This window comes from Podarcis melisellensis (genome assembly GCF_964234715.1).
Source record: "Podarcis melisellensis genome assembly, chromosome: Z".
NCBI classification, from domain to species: Eukaryota; Metazoa; Chordata; class Lepidosauria; order Squamata; family Lacertidae; genus Podarcis; species Podarcis melisellensis.
Window position 1 is genome coordinate 27,988,302 of NC_138547.1, and position 20,316 is coordinate 28,008,617.

At 43.2% G+C, this 20,316-nt stretch overlaps 1 long non-coding RNA gene across 1 annotated transcript in view; it reads right to left on the reverse strand.

The window, feature by feature from the left end:
- The window catches only part of LOC309362094, a 255,680-nt gene that overhangs the window by 117,666 nt on the left and 117,698 nt on the right, over window positions 1-20,316 (reverse strand). The window lies entirely within an intron of this gene.

Genomic DNA, 20,316 nt, shown 5'->3' on the forward strand with positions numbered 1-20,316 from the left:
TTTATCATGAATATGTGCTTGAATGACCCCTAAGATGGTTATAGATATCTTAGCAGACTGATTCATTTTTGCATCAGATTCATAGATGAATTCTCAGTTTGTAATACAGTGGTACCTTGGTTTAAGAACAGCCCTGTTTACGAACTATTTGGTATATGAACTCCACAAAACCAGAATTAGTGTTCCAGTTAGAGAACTTTACCTTGGTCTACGAACAGAAGCCAAACAGTGGAAGGGCACCGGCGGTGGGAGGCCTCATTAGGGAAAGTGCGCCTCGGTTTAAGAATGGCTTTGGTTTAAGAACAGACTTCTGGAACGGATTAAGTTTGTAAATTGAGGTACCACTGTACATATATAATTATATTTGCAAAGGAAGACACTACAGCTCAAAGCTCTAGCAACCCACCACGGGGGTTATCTGTAAATAAGGGGTTGGGAGAGAATGAAACCGCTCCGGGATTCATTAATATAATATGCCAAGCATTAATGGAAGGGGAAGGAAGAGGCATAATGTTGTGATAATTCAGGGAGGAAGCTACTGATCAAAACATTGTACAGTAATTTAGTACATTGTTCTATGAGAAAATAAGGAATATTTGCTTGCTTTTCATAACCACCCCCGCTCCTTTCATGTACATCCCTTTAAACTTACATTCCAAGTTTTGCTGTAAAGAAGCTGATGGTTTCTAAAAACAAAAGAAGCTGAGAATCTTCAGGTGGGGCTGGGAAAGATGTGTGTCTGAGACCTTGGAGAGCAGCTGCCAGGCAGAACAGAGCTAGGTGGACCAATGGACTGATTTGGTTTAAGGCAGCAGTTGGCCTAAGGAAGGGCCACATACTGTAGCTCAGTGGTAGAGCAACTGCTCTGAATGCAGAAGGGCCCAAGTTTAATCAGGGCTGGCTCAAGACATTTTGGCACCTGTGGCAAATCACAAAATGATGCCCCCACCTCCTGCCACGGAAGAAAGGATGAGTGAAGATCTACATCAGGAACAAAGGTGGGAGAGGAGACCAGCGCTGCCTCTTATTGAGGGTAATGCTGAGGAGATGGCAAATCCAATCTCCAAGGAGTGCATTGCAGCTATCGCTGCCACTATAGCAGCAGCAGGCAGGCAATGTGTTCATTGGAGACCATATCTGCTGCCCCTGTGGATCTTGCAGCCCAAGGCACATTTTGCCTCACCTTTCCTCATGGGTGGGCTGGCCCTGATATCTTCAAGTAGGATTCGGAAAGACTCCCTACCTGAAATCCTGGATAGCTGCTGCCTGTCAGTATTGACAATACTGAACTAGATGGACCAATGGTCTGAGTTTGGTCACATCTGAACCATATATTTAAAGCAGTATGGTATGCCACTTTAAACAATCATGTCTTCCCTCAAAGACTTATGGGAGCTGTAGTTTGTTGCAAGTGCTGAGTGTTGTTAGGAGACCCCTATTCCTCTAACAGAGCTACAATTCCAAAAGTGGCTTAACAATTCATTCTTCTTCAGGGGAAGCTCTGGGCACTGTACTTCTGTGAAGGAATAGGGGTCTCCTAACAACTCTCTAAAGGACGCAGGTGGCGCTGTGGGTTAAACCACAGAGACTAGGACTTGCCGATCAGAAGGTCAGCGGTTTGAATCCCCGCGATGGGGTGAGCTCCCATTGCTCACTCCCTGCTCCTGCCCACCTAGCAGTTCGAAAGCATGCCAAAGTGCAAGTAGATAAATAGGTACCGCTCCAGCGGGAAGGTAAATGGCGTTTCTGTGTGCTGTTCTGGTTCGCCAGAAGCGGCTTAGTCATGCTGGCCACATGTCCCAGAAGCTGTACGCCGGCTCCCTCGGCCAGTAAAGTGAGATGAGTGCCACAACCCCAGTCGGCCACGACTAGACCTAAGGGTCAGGGGTCCCTTTACCTTTACCTTTAACAACTCTCTGCAACTCCCAGAATTCTATGGGCAAAGCTATGACTGTTTAACATGGTATCATAGTGTTTTAAATGTATGGTGCAGATGTGGCCTTGGTAGGAACCAGTTTCCTAGGTTTTATTTGTTTGTTTACATCTTTATCTGCCACTATATCATAGAGATATATCACATGGTATACTACAATATAAAACCATGAAATCAAACAATAAAATCATAAAGAGTTAAAACAAATTAAAAGCAAAAAGAAATTAAAAAACATCAAATATTATGTTTTTAATCAGTGAAGTTACTAACTGCAGGTACTGATTATATTTTGGGGTTGTATAAAACCATGATTTTCATAACTTTTGTGGGTTTGTCTGTTTTTGTGTTTAGAGTGAGCTGACTGGGAGAGGTTAAGAGATGCTTTTTTAAAAAAAAATCAATACAGGTTCATGAACTCCCATCACCTGCTTCCTGTATCAAGTGCAGATGTGCAGGTTTGAATGTTCATTGCAGATCTGACACCACAGATTCACAACACTCTCTGGAAGGACTTATTAGGCTAATAAGGCACAACACGCTTGCACTGTCTGATTATGTTTTAGGTTGTACCATACATGCTTTATTTGGTTGTTGCTACTGAATAATCAAATAAATAAATTTAAATAAGTTTGAAAGAATGAAAAGTGAGAGAGAAGAAGGAAGGGCAGCTGGAAGGAACAAGGACCCAGGGCAGGCATTAGCAGTGAGGCCTTATCGGGACCCTAATTGTGGCATGAGAATGCTGGATGCTGACATTGGCTGTCTATTGATGTATTCATACTTTACAGACAACTCCTGTTCCTAAACTGTCTGTGATAGTCATAAGACATCTGGGTCCTCTGTTTATGAGTCAACTTGGCATTGCTCAGCAAGGTATAACAAAAGCCATCTGCCAACATTAGACATCTGTGAAGATATGCCAAACACTAAACCAATCTCTCTCTCCCACCCTCTCTCTCTCTCTCTCTTTCCATGCACATAGAAATGGATATAGCAGTCTATGTATTCCTAAGTGTTTGCATTTCCACCAGCTGCCCAACTATAATTTCTTGTCATATTTCCTGCATAAAACTCACAGTATCTAATTAGTATCTAAAAAAGCAAGAAAATCCTGTTTGAGGAAGCAGCAGACATAAAACAAGATTGGAGGGGGCATAATTTTTATAGCTTTGTGTGGCAGCCTCAAAATAAAAGAGTTATGAATAGCACCTTCTTCCTCTGCTATAGGAAGACATAGGAAGCTGCCTTATACTGAGTCAGACCATGGTCCATCTGGGTCAGTATTGTCTACACAGGGTTCCAGGGATGGAACATTTCCAGCCCCACCTGGAGATGCTGGGAGTTCAACCTGGGGCCTGGCACATGCTCTACCTCTGAGCTGTGGCTTCTCCCCTGCATCTGTGTTGTGCTTCCTTTCCGTTGGAAGAACACAATTTCAATGAAGAAACAGTTGTCGGAAATACAGGGTTTGATAGTATGGGCTTCCAAAACCAGCATGAGAGAGAAATGATTGGCAGGAGAACATTGGGATATTCCAGATGCAGTTGGCAACAACGTCAGAGTAGCTTTGTTTATAGGGGGACATGGCAGTAGAGATTAGGGAACATCTGTCAACAGTCCCCAGTGATGTGGGAGGAAAGAAAAGGAGGAGGAGGAGGGGGTAAGTAAGGGGGGGAGGAGGGGAGGAGGAGGAGGAGGAGGAGGAGGAGGAGGAAGAAGAAGAAGAAGAAGAAGAAGAAGAAGAAGAAGAAGAAGAAGAAGAAGAAGAAGAAGAAGAAGAAGAAGAAGAAGAAGAGTGGGAAAACATGATCCACATTTGATGGACTCACCAAAGTGCCCCTGCCCCAAGGATTTGCTTGGTTATTCTGCAGGATGGTTCTGTCCCAGTAAATTCTCTCTGTGCATGGGTGAATAAGGCCTCATTCAGACCATACATTTAAAGCACTATGATGTCACTTTAATAATAATAATAATAATAATAATAATAATAATAATAATAATACCCTGCCCATCTGGCTGAGTTTCCCCAGCCACTCTGGGCAGCTCCCAAACAAGTGTTAAAAACAGTACAGCATTAAATATTAAAAACTTCCCTAAACAGGGCTGCCTTCAGATGTCTTTTAAAGATAGGATAGCTGCTTATTTCCTTCACATCCTTCACAACAGTCATGGATTCTCCCAGAGAATTCTGGGAGCTGTTGTTTGATAAGCGTGCTAAGAGTAGTTAGAAGATCACCCCCCCCATTCTCTGCACAGAAATACAGCTCCCTAAGTGACAACGATCCCACTTGCCAGAGACACCAACTTGGGCCCCAAGCTATGGGTGCCAAGCAGTGCACGTCATGTCATATTGCGCCTGAGCCTGCTGCTCACCCTTCACCCCTCCCACTGCCACTCTCTGGCACCACTGCAGGGCCGGGGCTTCTGCCTCTACCATGGGGCCTCTGTTGGGGCCCGTCACATCTGCAGACGCATCATGGAAGCTTGTCTGCAACTGCAGCAGGCCACAACAGAGGCCCTATGGTAGAGGTAGAGATCCCTGGTTCCGTCACTGCTGCAGTGCCAGAGAGTCAGTGGTAAGATAGCAGGTGGTGGTGTTAGAGGCCAGGCACCCTCAGTGGCTCTGTCAGGGGAATGGGGGTGGGTGTCTTTTAACAACTCTCAGCTGCCTTAATAAACTAAAGTTCCCAGGATTCTTGGGGGAAGTCAAGACTGTTGATAGTGGTATAATGCTTCCTTAACTGTATGGTGCAGATGTGGCTCCAGGTGTGGGTATCTGATCCCAAGCCTGAGACCCCATCCACATTTCCCTCTGCAGTCTTATCTCTCCAAGCCTGGAGCATTAAACACTTGGGTTTGGTGTGTGTGTGTGCATCTAACTTCACTATGGAGAGTCCCCTCCCTGGGGTCGAGTTCCATTTTTATTGCAATTCTATTTACAGCCACTTAAGAAAGGAAGGAAGCAAGCGAGGAAGGAAGAATCCCCTGCCCCAAGTTCATTATCTGGAAAACATTGTTCTGATTGAGGAAATGAGAGGTAAGATACAAAAGGCCTGGACCAATGGATACAGAGGTTGCACTTGTTTGCACTAATCTGTATCTGGTAGCCTAAGCAACAGTACAGTCTTAGAAAATAGCTGCCTTCCTTGTGAGTTTATAAAGAAAACATACCCGCTTTTGCACACATGACATTCTAGGCTGACCACAAGCAGAGGAGTAGGAGTCCCAAACAGACAGCCTGTGTTCGCTTTGAAAACAAGGCTGACTCAAGCTCTTTTGCTACCTAGCTGAGGGCGGGGAATTAAATTTGCATGTGTGTGTGTGTGTGTGTGTTCGCATTCTTCATGACTTTTCTGATTGCACTCCCTCTTTTCACTGATCCATCAAAGGTTTGCTTTTAGGAAAACCAATAGTATTAAGGGGGAGGGGGTGCACGTTGCAGGAATGTGTCTGAGAGAGAAAAAGTGAGGGGTGGACAAAAATGTATTTCAGTTTTCTTTGTTACTGTGTTTTTTTTCCATACTTAAATTCTGTTATCCATATTTCTGCAGCAATTTCCCCTTATATAATGTGTTTTGTATGTTATTTGTGTGCATTTTTAATGCACACTTTACCCTACTGTAGGCACATTACTTGGCTGGACAGCAGCATTGCAAAATTTGGAGGATTGCTGTATTTCAGTTTGCATATTTGCTTTGCAAAGTGCAAATTCTGTAGGCTCGCTTCTAAATGTGAACTGAATCAAAGTAATTATCCCAACCTTACATGCAATGTTATCTTTTCCTCTCTGAAAGAACTGCAGTCTTCTGCTGCATACAAGTGAATAAAAAAAGTGCCAATTCACTTGGATGGAATTGTAGAATCGTAGAGCTGGAAGGAATCCAAGGGTCATCTAGTGCAGGAATCTCAGCTAAAGCATCCATGACAAATGGCCATACAACCTCTGCTTAAAAACCTCCAAGGAAGGAGAGTCCACAACAGCGCTTACTATCAGACAGTTTTTCTGTATGTTTAGTCGGAATCTCATTTCTTGTACAGTGGTACCTCAGGTCACAGACGCTTCAGGTTACAGACACTTCAGGGTACAGACTCTGCTAACCCAGAAATGGTACCTCAGGTTAAGAACTTTGCTTCAGGATGAGAACAGAAATCGTGTGCCGGCGGCACAGCGGCAGCAGGAAGCCTCATTAACTAAAGTGGTGCTTCAGGTTAAGAACAGTTTCAGGTTTAGAACGGGCCTCCGGAATGAATTAAGTTCTTAACCCAAGGTACCAGTGTAACTTGAAGCCATTGGTTTGAGTCCTACCCTCCAGATCAGGAGAAAAAACGCTTCTTAGATTTGAAAGCTCTTAAGATATTTGAAGATGGGCATCATATCTCCTCTCAGTCTCTTCTTTTCCAGGCTAAACATACCCAGCTCCTTCAAGTGTTCCTCATAAGGCTTGGTTTCCAGACCTGTGATCATCTTGGTTGCCCTCCTCTGCACACATTCCAGCTTGCCAACATCCTTCTTAAATTGTGGTGCCCGGAATTGGACACAGTATTCCAGGTGTGGTCTGACCAGGGCAGAATAGAGTGGGACTATTTCTTCCCTTTATCTGGACACTATAATTCTGTTGATGCAGCATAGATTAGCATTAGCTTTCTTTGCTGCAGCATCGCACTGTTGATTCATGTTAAGCTTGTGGTCCACCAAGACCCCTCGATCCTCTTCACATGTACTGCTAATAAGCCAGGTGTCCCCCATCTTATATTTGTATATCTGGTTCTTCCTGCCTAAGTGCAGAACCTTACATTTGTCCCTATTGAAATTCATTTTGTTAGTTAAGGCCTGGTTCTCCAATCTGTTAAGGTCATTTTGAATTCTGATTCTGTCTTCTACAGCATTAGTTACCCCTCTCAGTGCTGCAATCAGGAAAACTCCTATGGGGTGAGAAGGCACAAATCCCCTTCCCCAGTCTATTTGTATTTACAGTGTTACCTCAGGTCACAGACGCTTCAGGTTACAGATGCTTCAGGCTGCAGACTGTGCTAACCCAGAAATAGTACTTCAGGTTAAGAACTTTGCTTCAGGATGAGAACAGAAATTGTGCAGCAGCAGCAGCGCAGCGGCAGCAGGAGGCCCCATTAGCTAAAGTGGTACCTCAGGTTAAGAACAGTTTCAGGTTAAGAACGGACCTATGGAACGAATTAAGTTCTTAACCTGAGGTACCACTGTATTCCCAAGATTTCAGAATGGGAATCTGTTTCCACGGAGGCTTTTCCCAATTTGCCCAGGACCTTTTGAAATCAGCTCAGCCCCTTGGGTTGGGCTGGTCTTGGTTTAAACGTTACGATGGAAAGACCTATTACTGAAGGAACCCCACCCCACCAAAAATAGGAAATGCAGAATGGGAAATGAATTACACTGAGGTCTGTCCTTTTAATGGCATTCTGATTCCATTAGGGCTTAGGCCCTTGGTACCAGTAAAGTAATTTTGTTGAATGTCACCTGAAACAGGGTGGGCAGAAACTAGATGAGCATTTGCTGGTAGACCTTTTTTTGTGGGTTTCTGATCCCAAATTGTCTAACAACAGGAAACACTGGATAGCTCAGGTGGTAGAGTATGAGACTCTTAATCTCAGGGTCATGTGTTCAAGCCTCATTTTGGGTTAAAGATTCCTGCACTGGAGGTGGTTGGACTAGATGACCCTCATGGTCCCTTCTAATTCCACAGTTCTGTGATTCTGTGGTGTCCATACACACCCAAAATAAGTTTCTGAAAAATAATGCTTTTGGGGAAGCCAGCAGCCGGTAAATGCGGGCACTGTCTCACCAGCCTCAGCCTGCTCTCAGTCAGCCCCCACTGTCCTGTCTTCTTACTAAAAACCAGTACAGTGGTATAATAATAATAATAATAATAATAATAATAATAATAATAATTTATTATTTGTACCCCGCCCATCTGGTTGAGTTTCCCCAGCCACACTGGATGGCTTCCATAGAAACCAAAAATACACTAAAATATCACACATTAAAAACTTCCCTGAACAGGGCTGCCTTCAGATGTCTTCTGAATGTCAGGTAGATGTTTATCGCTTTGACATCTGATGGGAGGGCGTTCCACAGGGCGGGCGCCACTACCGAGAAGGCCCTCTGCCTGGTTCCCTGTAGCTTTGCTTCTCACAATGAGGGAACCGCCAGAAGGCCCTAGCCGCTGGACCTCAGCGGTGGTACCTCAGTGGTACCTCGGGTTACATACACTTCAGGTTACAGACCCAGAAATAGTATCTTGGGTTATGAACTTTGCTTCAGGATGAAAACAGAAACCGTGTGGCGGTGGCACTGCAGCAGGAGGAGGCCTCATTAGTTAAAGTGGTACCTCAGGTTAAGAACAGTTTCAGGTTAAGAATGGACCTCTGGAACAAATTAAGTTCTTAACTTGAGGTACCACTGTACAGGGATGGCTTTGCAGGTCATTGGCTCTGGTGCCACCTGCTGTTGGGTTTCCCTGCCTTCCATCCTGCCAGTTGCATTGGTCACCAGCTGCCACAGCCAGGAGTGGGCTGACAGAACTTGCATGTTTCGTTCTGGTGCTGATCAGTTCCTAGGCTGGGCACATGCTCAGAGGTTCCTTGTTGCTTATTTCTTAGCAGCTGAGCCTCCTAAGCCTCCTAAATTGCACCTGGCTGTGGTTTGTGGACCTCAGGTTTCCAGCAAAAGGAGAGAGAAAGAATGGGGGGGGAGGCTATCCTACCCACCGTGGCGCTAAAACCACCCCATCTCGTCTAGTATCGTGTCCTTTTGCCTCGATCTGCTTTTCGCTTTTTAAAAACAGGAATTTAGCTACAGGCAATTGCTACGGTGCATGCTGCCATCTTGTGGCTACCAGGAGAAAAGCAGAAGAAGAATTTAGTGGGTGAGGTTATTTTTAAAAAAGGACCATGTTCACACTCCAAAATAGGCACCCAACTTCTGGACAAAGAAACCCCGAATTCTTTACCGCCCTTTTATTGCCTGAACCAGCACAGATTGTTGGTTAGTATGCATCATGCACTCTACAATTACTAATCGTGAAGAGATACAAAAATAGGCAACGACGCTCTGTCCTCACAACTAGCGATGGAGAAGGAATTTCTCAGGATTCCCATTTTAGAGCAAACTTCTCATTTGCACTTGCCAAATATGTGTACAGAAATCAATGCAGCTATCCTTGCAAATCTCTGCTGTGTGCATTTTGCGATGCAGCTCTCTCTCTCTCTCTTTTTAAAAAGGACCAAAGTGCCCACAATAAGGAAAACTGGGCAGAAATGCACATACGGGATTAGTGAAAATAACTTTGAAATGCATTATATTTGGGAAAGTTCCTTGCAAAAAAAAATATCTCTGTGTGTATTGTTGATGTACTGCGTTGACTTTTTCTTGTCTGTGCCATATAGGCAGCAGCAGAGTGGGTGGCAGAATGCAAATCTCCACCCCCACCCCCCAAGCAAGGAATTTGCCTCCTCACGTGCTCCCATCCCATTTCTGAATTCCTGTTAGTAACATATACTGTTGTTTTCCTCGGAAATATCCTTTGCCCCTTCTGTGCCACCCCTCTGTCTTTTACCTCTGGTGTCATCAATGCTGTACTATATTGATTGCCGATTCTAAAGCTAGCTGTCCACGTTCTTCTGCCTCTCTGGCACATGACCACACTTCCACTCTTGGCAAATCAGTTTGATCTTAGCTTCTGGGATTTGTGGTGCCAGCTGAGCAGAACCCAAGCCTGGAGCTGTTCCCCTCCCCTCCCACCTTCATCTTAACTTTCTAGCCCTCTAGGGAGAGCATTGTTGCATTCAGGTCTTCCTTTGGGACTTGCCATAGGTATCTGGCTGACCACAGGTTGCTGGGCTGGATGGGTCATTGGCTGAATGCACTCCCCCTCCCAAAGAAACCACATTTAAAAATGCCTAGCACAAAAATCCCTGGATCTATTTACCTGTGATTTGGCAGGTTACTTGCCTAGGAGAACCTCTATGATGTATGTCATTTTCTTTCTACTTCTTAAAATTGTTATAGTAGATTAATACCATCCATCTTCCAGTTGTCTATCAGCCTGGTTCAGATAGATCAGTGCTTCCCAAACTTCCCCAGCTGTATAATAATAATAATAATAATAATAATAGTTTCATGCTCTACCAACTGAACTATACATGTTGCTTTTGTACACATTGCTTAAAAAATTTCAGTCTAGTAGAAACAGTTTGATTTGCAAGACTCAGATTGGTTAATTTTTTGTTGCATATATTTCAACAATCCCAAAGTTTGAGTGTCAGTAGCACAGTGTTGTAAGGACGCGGGTGGCGCTGTGGTCTAAACCACAGAGCCTAGGGCTTGCTGATCAAAAGGTTGGCAGTTCGAATCCCCGCAACGGGGTGCGCTCCCGTTGCTTGGTCCCTGCTCCTGCCAACCTAGCAGATTGAAATCACGTCAAAGTGCAAGTAGATAAATAGGTACCGATCCGGCGGGAAGGTAAACAGTGACACTGGCTCCCTTGGCCACGACTGGACCTAATGGTCAGGGGTCCCTTTACCTTTACCTAGCACAGTGTTGTAAAGGTGTGGTGATCTGTCATGGAACAATCCCATCAGTGAAGAAAACAGTGTGTACTCAGACCTCAGTGCTTGCTGCAGAGGGGTCCCCATAACAGTTCAAGCTTCAGGGCCTCAAAAATGTAGGTTCCCCCACTGTATACGATGTAGGCATGTCCTGTCATGTCTTCTTTCTGGTCAGAAATTATTGTTTGCATTAAAACTTTGTTTTGGATAAATCCTTGATATTTGTGGGTGCTTAAATCACATTCCTGTGGTGTTTGGGCTAACAGATGGCCAACAAAATGGTAATAGATGAGCCCAATGATGGCAAAAAGATGTACATTGTAAGGCTAGAGGGACAAATACCCACTATTCAGTGTTCTGAGGATATCACTGCCCAAAAGATGAAGCAAAAATCTGCATGGGAGTTGTGACATCCTTTATATATGTTTCTGTTTATAAGGTGACAATTACCACCCATGCAGAGTCTTAAAATAAATCTCTTTCAGACTCATCGAGAATGAAGCTTTGCCTGTTTTGTCTCCAATACGCTTCAAGAAAATGTAAAATAAAATAAAATAAAATAAAAGAAGGATGTTAACCCAAAAATATTTACCACGTTTTAATTCCCCCTCCCTAAGTTTCATATAATAATTTATAAATGTAACCAACCATGCCACCATCCTTTAGTTCATGTAGCATTGCTTCTGTTTTAGGTTCATTTCTCAGTCCATATTTTCTTAGGAGAATTTGCAGTGCATATCTTGTTTGAAAACATCCAGATCTTAGAGGAAAGTGGGAGTACATTTGTGTTTGTGTTTCCGGTGATGCAAGCACTTTGGGCTGTGCAGTGGAACTTCCCCTCCCTTTCCTCTCCCCAGTTGCCCCCTAAATCTGCCCTGGGAGGATGATGAGAAAACCCACAATAGATATAAGGGCCTTATGGGGAGGTTGCAGGAAGCAGAAGGAGGGAAGTTCTGTACGTACCTTACTTCTTAAGAAAGCGAAGTTGTATTATTGGAAATAACATGTTGGATAGGAAAGAGCCTAGTTCTAGCTAACTAGGATGAAGATGCAAACAGCCATGCTTGGTCTTTCAACTCTGCAGAAGAGAAGCAAAGGAAAAAGTCTCTTGGTGGGGTGGGCAGGAGCAAAGAAGAAGCGGAAATAGGAAGTAAGATTCGCAACCCTGAGACTATCAGCCTAGCACCTGAGGAAATGTTAGCACAGGTTAGGTCAGAAAGACAGGGGCGTTCTGAGGTGGGGATGGGGGGATGACAAAATGGCGAAGCCCTGATTGGCGGCACCCCTGGGGCGCACGCCATGCCCCCTGAGACGCACACCACTCCAGGTACCAGAGCAGGTTGCTTCACCTCTGCAGAAATATAGTTTCGGAAGTGTTGGTTGGGAAAGAAATATTATTATTATTATTTTTTATAGATATTTATTGGAATTTTTATAAAAGAAATACAATAATAATAAACAGTATTGCTTTGTTTTTACAGAATTTCATAACATCCTTAGACTTCCTCCCGCCTCCCGCTCCCACTTGCATCATTAATAAATTTTTATCAAGCAAATTATCATCTTATTTCCAAATTTATAACCACTTATTAAAATACAATACAAAAAAAAGAAAATTCTCCTACAAATTTTGTTTCTCTTAATCTCTCTTATTACCGAATTCTGATCTATTTTAGTGATGGCCAATTATTTATAACCAAGCATCCTTCTTAACATTCCACTAAATCACAATATTTTTGTAGATAAATCTTGAATTTCTTCCAATCTTCTTCAATCCTTTCTTCTCCCAGGTCTCGGATTCTGCCAGTCATCTCCGCCAATTGCATATAGTCCATCAGTTGCATCTGCCATTCTTCCAGTGTGGGTAGATCTTGAGTTTTCCAGTTCTTAGCGAGTAATATCCTTGCTGCTGTTGTTGCATACATGAAAAATGTTCTATCTTTCTTTAACACCTTCTGGTCGACAATGCCCAGAAGAAAGGCCTCTGGTTTCTTGGTGAAGGTATACTTAAATACCTTTTTCAACTCATTATATATCATTTCCCAGAAGGCCTTCACTTTAGGGCAAGTCCACCAGAGGTGAAAGAATGTTCCTTCATTTTCTTTGCATTTCCAACATTTGTTATCAGACAAATGGTATATTTTGGCAAGTTTAACTGGGGTCATGTACCATCTGTATATCATTTTCATTACATTTTCTTTCAAAGCATTACATGCAGTAAAATTCAACCCAGTGGTCCACAACCTTTCCCAGTCCTCAAACATAATGTTATGCCCAATGTCCTGTGCCCATTTTATCATAGCCGACTTAACCATTTCGTCTTGTGTATTCCATTTCAACAGCAAGTTATACATTCTTGAAAGTACCTTAGTCTTAGGTTCTAACAATTCTGTTTCCAACTTCAATTTCTCCACCTGGAACCCTAACTTCTTGTCACTTTTAAAAATTTCTTTAATCTGAGCGTAGTGTAACCAGTCTCGCACTTTATCCTTCATTTTCTCCATACTCTGCAATTTCCAATTATCTCCGTCTTTTTCTAACAGTTCCCAATATTTTGGCCAGTAGGCTTCCATATTGGGTCTTTTCCAGGCCTTAGTTTCCAAAGGTGAGAGCCACCTTGGTATTTTATTTTCCAGTAAGTCTTTATATTTTGTCCAGACATTAAACACTGATTTTCTGACAATATGGTTCTTAAAGGCCTTATTGATCTTAACCTTATCGTACCACAAGTATGCATGCCAACCAAAAGCATTGTTATAACCTTCCAAGTCTAACACATCAGTGTCTTCGAGAAGTAGCCAATCTTTTAGCCAGCAGAAAGCTGCGGCTTCATAATACAACCTTAAGTCTGGCAGGGCAAAACCCCCTCTTTCCTTCGCATCTGTTAATATCTTAAACTTGATTCTGGGCTTTTTGCCCTGCCAGACAAATTTGGAAATATCTCTCTGCCACCTCCGGAAACACTCTGTTTTGTCCACAATTTGCAATGTTTGGAACAAAAACAACATCTTTGGCAATACATTCATCTTAATAGCGGCAATTCGGCCTAACAAAGAAAGCTTCAGTTTTGCCCAGCTATCCAAGTCTCTCTTAATTTCAGACCAGCATTTTTCATAATTATCCTTAAATAGACTCAGATTTTTGGCTGTTATGTTAACCCCTAGGTACTTTACCTTTTTCACCAATGATAATTCTGTTTCTCTCTGAAACCGTTCTGACTCTGTGTCTGTCATATTTTTCCCTAACACCTTCGTTTTTTGTTTATTTAGCTTAAAACCCGCCACCTGACCAAAGTCATGTATCAATTGTAATACTCTTTTCGTACTAGACTCTGGCTCCTGGAGTGTCAAAACTAGGTCATCTGGGAAAGAAATATTAGGTTTAAAAAGAGAATTCCCTGGATGATTAAGACCCAGGTTTGGAGCAAGTTCCCTTTGGTGAGAGAACCACAGCAGAGATTTAAATTCACAAAATATATGGCAAACTATAAAATGAAAATAGAGGCTGGTAGACCTATAAAATATCTTCTTCTAAGTTGCTTCCAAAATTCTCCTCTTTCCCTAGCATAGAAAAAAACCCTCACACATTTGGTTAGTTAAAAATGATTTACTTACAAACTCTTCAAAAGTCAGAATCATGCGTTTCCATACAGCAGTCAGAAAACACGGGGAGCAGAACTTAGGTTAGTTCCAAAGTGGTGTAAATTCCCAAATCATAGGAACATAAAGATGGCTTTGTAGGAAAAGCCATGTGGTCTGAGCTTGGAGCAACCACCTCAGACCTCTTTATAGAGGTTCACATGGTAGAATGAGGCAACAATATGCTGGACTTCCTCCCAAGATGAGGGGAAGTGCCTAGCTAAGCCTGGCAGGACAGCTTACTCTATGACATTAATGCCCTCATGCATTAAGTAAACTTAAGCATGTTGGTTATATGAGGCTGGTTATCCCACAGAAAACACAGTGTTACATCTTCCAATTTACTTCCTTCCCTTGCAAACCCATCAGTCTTCAATAGAAGCTGAATTTCATCCCAATACTTCTGAAAGCCTAAGCAAACCTCTCTTGTTCGTGCAAATTTTCCTACAAATTGCCTGCAAAACAGTAGATGAGATTAAGTGAACCTTTTAAAAGAAAAAAGCACTGCTTAAACAAAAAATGAAGAGGGATTGGAAGAAGCAGCAGCAGCAGCAGCTGGGGTGGGGGGAGTCAAGACAGTGAATTTTCTCCCATTATGTTTAGGAGTTGTTTAAAACCAAAATATTAAAAGCTCAGCTGAAATGTATACTGCTGATCAAAGGCCAAGAGCAAGGGTAGGGAACATTTTTGGCCTAGTGGGCCAGATCTTTATGGTGGGCCTGGTGGGCCACATCTCCTGGAGAGCCAACACTGACAGATGGATGGAACCCCCCACTTATCAATAATCTGTAGTAACTAGTCTGTAGGGCTAGTCTGCACTTTCACATAGTTTACATGACATCAATGCAACTGGAATAAGTTTAATATAAAATATATCCCGCATGAACTATCTGTGACCCTGTTACAAGCTCCTATCTCAGATACGACTGTGAAAGAACAGCTAACATCCTGACCCTAATAGTTGCAGAAAAGATCAGAGCAGTTATCTTTGTGTTTTCCAGAGATAGTTTTCAGCCTCTTGAGCAGGAAGCAGATGTCTCTCACACATAATGAACATCTCTTTAAAGGTAAAATTAAGATTCATGGACTGTAAAAATAAATCCGTGGTCTTCCCAAAATTAAGGCCCTCTTCACTTTAAACATATCTCACAAGAGTACACTAGAAGCAGCAAACAGCAGTTCAAAGGGCTTGGTGTCATGTTATCCAACTCACTGAGGAATTCCCCCTCCCCTCTCTATAAAAGTTAGCGCCAAAGTATATCATAACACCAGGTTTCCAATAGTTAGTTAGCTCACAGCTCCAACAGGACCACCTCTTTGCTCCTCAACAATCTGAAAGGTCAACCCTATACTTTTCTGAACCAAGGACCAAAGGAATGGGTGAGAGACTCTGTTGCCTTGCTGCCTTTGTGGGAAAACTCCAGTTATCCTTCTGAAAGATCCATCTGCAAGATTCATAATCTTAGAAGGTTCAACAAGCATTAAAATGTCATCCAGAGCACTATACAAATGCAGTATCTATACTTCTGTGTTGCTTTGGGGGGTTTACTTTTTTCTTTCTGGTATTGCAGATGGCCTGCAGCTGTGTTCTACACAAAGCTCTCATGCAACCGTTATCTTTTCATCATATCCATCCATACTTGGGTGTGTGCTCTCTGACCACACTTCTATGGCTTCCTAAAACATTGGTTTCATCTACTGATTGCTTCATGCTACTTCCTAACCACTCAATGTAGCTATGATGAAAGAGTGTTTTTGCAATATTTTCTCTGTTGCTATAAGCTTATGAAAGTGAAAAGGCCGGATTGCTCAGCAAGTAGAAGTAGTAGAAGAAGGCATCTCTGAGCACCTTAATGGCTACAAATCCTGATGGTTATCTCAAGGATCAGTCTTCCTCTGATTAGCCCTTGCTGGAGACAGGGATGTGAGAATCAGCCAGTTTCAGTTTCTTTCACGTCAGCTTGGTTTTTGTTTTTTTTAATCCTCATGAATCTCCTCCCTGATATACACATTTTTGTGTGCAATCTTGCCTGTTATGCACAGTTTTGCAAATGAATTTCCCCAATACAATGCAGTTTTGTAGGTTGCATCACTGATATATGCATTTTTATGCACATGTTATCCTGGTATATTTATTTTGATTGCATTGCATGACTGGAGAACTGCATTGCAATATTCAGAGAAGTGTAAATTTCAAAGGATGGCTGTGTTTCGGTTCACAAATTGTTTTGAAAAATGAGAAATAGGTAGGTTGGTCTTTAAGTGCAACCTGAATCAAACTGCTACTCCATCTCTAGCTGGAGAACCTGAAAGGGAGAGAACTCATGCTCATGTCCTTATCGCTGGCTTCCCATTGAGGAATTTGGTGGGCCACTATGAGAACAAGTTGCTGGACTAGGTAGACCTTTGGCCCGATTCAGCAGGGCAAGCTCTACTTATGTTATTTTCATTTAGATAGACAATTAGTTAAGTCACAATCCAGAGGCATATTTTGGGTAAATCCAAAGTGTGAAAGAATTGTTAAAAGTTTGTGAAACGTATCTGCAATGACTGAGTATCACAAGGAACACTTGCAGCACAATCTGATGCTGTGTCTAAGGGGACTTACTCCCAGGTAAGGGTGCTTAGGACTGTAACCTTAGACAATGAGCAATAGTTGAGCCCCTAACTCTAATAAATAAATGAAACAGCTGTAAAATTGATCAGGGCAAGGCAGTTCCCTGCAGGTTAAAAAATGACAATGCACCAGCCTTTTACATAGAATAACAACTAATAAGCCAAAGTGCTGGTGCTTGTTGAAAACTATCCACTTTGCAAAAACAGAACTAATTATTTAAGGTGCCAACCTAAGGGAGGAACAGACACCAAAAGTGGTAGAACTACATTATCCAAAACTCTGCAAGGCAGAAGTGGGAACAGAGAAATGCTACTGAGTACTTCCATCCCATATTAATTTCCCCTCCCAATACTACTGTATTTTAAAAACTATTTCCATTCCAAAAAGGAAGAGGGAGACCAGCTCCTCTGTGCTGTGTCTGCACTTCCCTTGCTGTAACATATGAGGAAGGGCCATAGCTAGGTTCGAGAGCATCTGCTTTGCATGCAGAAGGTCCCAGGTTCAATCTCAAGCATCTTCAGGTAGGGCCGAGAAAAGACTTCTACCTGAAATCCTAAAGAGCTGCTGCCACTCAGTGTGGACAATACTGAACCAGATGGATGAATGTTGCTTCTAGGAAGCCACCTATGTTTCTAATAGATTCTGTTATTTGCATTTAGCGGGGGAAACTTGATGGGAACTGAGGAGGAAGAGCTCATGTATATGAAAGATTCTGTTTTGCATATAAACTGTCAAACCATCACCCAGTCAACTGTGCACATGTAGTCCCCATGAGACATTGCCAAAAGGCCTGGAAATGAATGCCACAAAGGTTTAACAGATGACAAAGTGCAAAGCTAGATGACTCATCCTATGCTAGAGAACATTCATTCAGTTAAGAATATTTAAGAAAAACTGGCATCATCTAAGGGAACTCTACCAGACCTAGGAAGCTGCTACCTACTGAATTAGACCATTGGTCTATCTACCTCAATTGTCTACCCTAGAGCAGGGAAGCCTCAGGCCCAGGGGCCAAATGCAATCCTCCAAGTTTCTCAATCTGGCCCTTAGGACTTTCCCCACATTGCACCCCTACCCTGCCACACCTCCTATCATCAGGCAGTCCTTGTCACCAGCCTTACTTTACAATTCTTTGAGTATTTTTGACAGGCTGGAATGTGCCTTTGAATTCCGATAAAGATTTTTGCTTGCCTGAATGGCGGAAAAGAAGAGAGGAGTGTGTGTGTGTATTGAAACACATACCCTCCAACACTTTGAAGCTAAAACCTGGGACACCATCTTCCTGGATGCCATCTTCCCATTTATTTATTTTTATTGAGAGCACAACAGTCATTTGGGTTGCCATGATCTTGTGCAATTTTATGCTGCAGTTCCCCACGACCCAAATGCAAAATCGCACTGTGAAATCACATGAGACCAAGGCAACCAAAATGGCCGCCATTCTCTTGTGATAAAAAATGGGATATCTCCCCCCCACCCCGGTATGAAAACAAGCTAATATCCTCTTGAGACAAGGTGCTTGAGAGGGTGGCGGTGGTCTAGCTTCAGGCATCCTTGGCAGAGACTGAATACTTGGATCTGTTTCAGCCTCACTTCAGACCCAGTCATGGCGCTGAAACTACCTTGGTTGTCCTGGTTCGTTACATTTGATGGGAGAGAGATGGGGGGCAGTATGACCCTCCTGTTTTTCTTGACATTCTGGCAACTTTTGATACCATTGCATGTTTCTGGAGCTACTGAAGGTGGTTGAGTTGGGGGGCAGATTGTGGGTGGAGTCAACACTTACTCCCTGTGCAACAGCAATAGAGGGAGCAACAAAACATGTTTGGATCTGGATGGGGAGGTGCCAGAACTTTCAAATATCTCCCTGGCTGCGCAGAGTGAGTGAGCTAATAGGTGACAGCTGGGAAAAGGGTGAGTGCCCAGGTGGGCACCTTTGTATATCAAGGTCCCTTTCTCTACCCTCCTAAAATATACTTGGAGTCGAGTGTGGATTTCATGCTCTTTATTCAGCTCATAGTAGTGAGGAATCAAAGTTCCCCCAAACTGTCTGCTTTTTACACAATGGGCCCCACGTGATTGGCTAATTCCGGGATTCTCCTGTACGCCAATCAGGTTGTGGATTCACTTCCACATGGAGCTGGATTGGGTGGCTCCTGCGGACCAATCAGACTGCTGCATTCTGGATCCTATTGTTCTAGGACCAATCAGACTGCTGCATTCTGGATCCTATTGTTCTAGGACCAATCAGACTGCTGCATTCTGGATCCTATTGTTCTAGGACCAATCAGACTGCTGCATTCTGGATCCTATTGTTCTAGGACCAATCAGACTGCTGCATTCTGGATCCTATTGTTCTAGGACCAATCAGACTGCTGCATTCTGGATCCTATTGTTCTAGGACCAATCAGACTGCTGCATTCTGGATCCTATTCAACTCAGGACATAACATCTCCCCTTCTATTCTTCCTCCCATGCGGGATTCTTGCTTCCTCAACACAGTCATACAAAGTTTTGTGGGCACTAAGCTTAGACCTCTTTGGACTATTTTGGATTCCACTTCCCTCTACCCACTAAGGTTTTACTTCCCAATATATATATTTGGTACTTGTGCACATCTCTGTGATACGTCAAATCTGCTCATGCCTTCCTCTTGCGTGTTGCTATTTTGACTACAGCAGCGGCGGTTAAATAATTTAATCAGAATTAGGATATACATTGATTCCTACTGAAATTATTTGCCCACACTAATAGTAGCACATTGAACATGGCTTGGAAACAAATGGCCTGGCAGCAAGCAAGCTAGTGCAGATCTCTGAGCATAGGTAACATGCTTACAATGATAGGATCTTATTCCTGCCAACAACCTTGCTGCAGCATTCTGCACTAACTACAGTTTCTGGAGCAAGCCCCACACAGAGTACATTACAGTAATCCAGCCTAGATATCATCAATATCATGGTGTGTGCATGCACAAATGAGACTGTGCAATAGAAGAGAATACAAGGCATGGAAATGAGGGGTGATCTGTGTGGAAGGGAAAAGTAGCTGAGAAAAGTAAAGGAGGGGATGGAGGTTGAAAATGTGTGAATGTGAAAATGTGGTTTCAACAGGGATTGCAAAAAGAGGGAGGGGGAGTAAGAGCCTTGTGAATGGTGTCGAAGATGAAAGCTGGTGCATGAAAGGGCCTGGGGAATAGGAGGGGTGGGGGCATCATAATTGTGCTGGTGGTGAAAAGGCAGTTTAATAGTTGTGATGCAATGGGGGGGGAGGAAGAAGGTCAGGAGGTAACCATGGGTGGTTGCACACAAGGAGAGGGGAGGCAAGGACATGGCTGTGAAGGTGAAAACGGGGTCAGAGTGGGGCTGCAGAACAGAAGAAAGAAGTGGCTTCAGAAATGGGGTTGGGAAAGTGGAAAGCAAGCTTAGGAGCTTAAGATGGGAAGGGAAACTCTGGGGGTTAATGGGGGGAATGGCAGGGGGTGAGTGGAGCAAGCAAGGGTGCAATGGGTTGTTTGGAAAAAAATAAGCTGATGCATAAATGTGAAG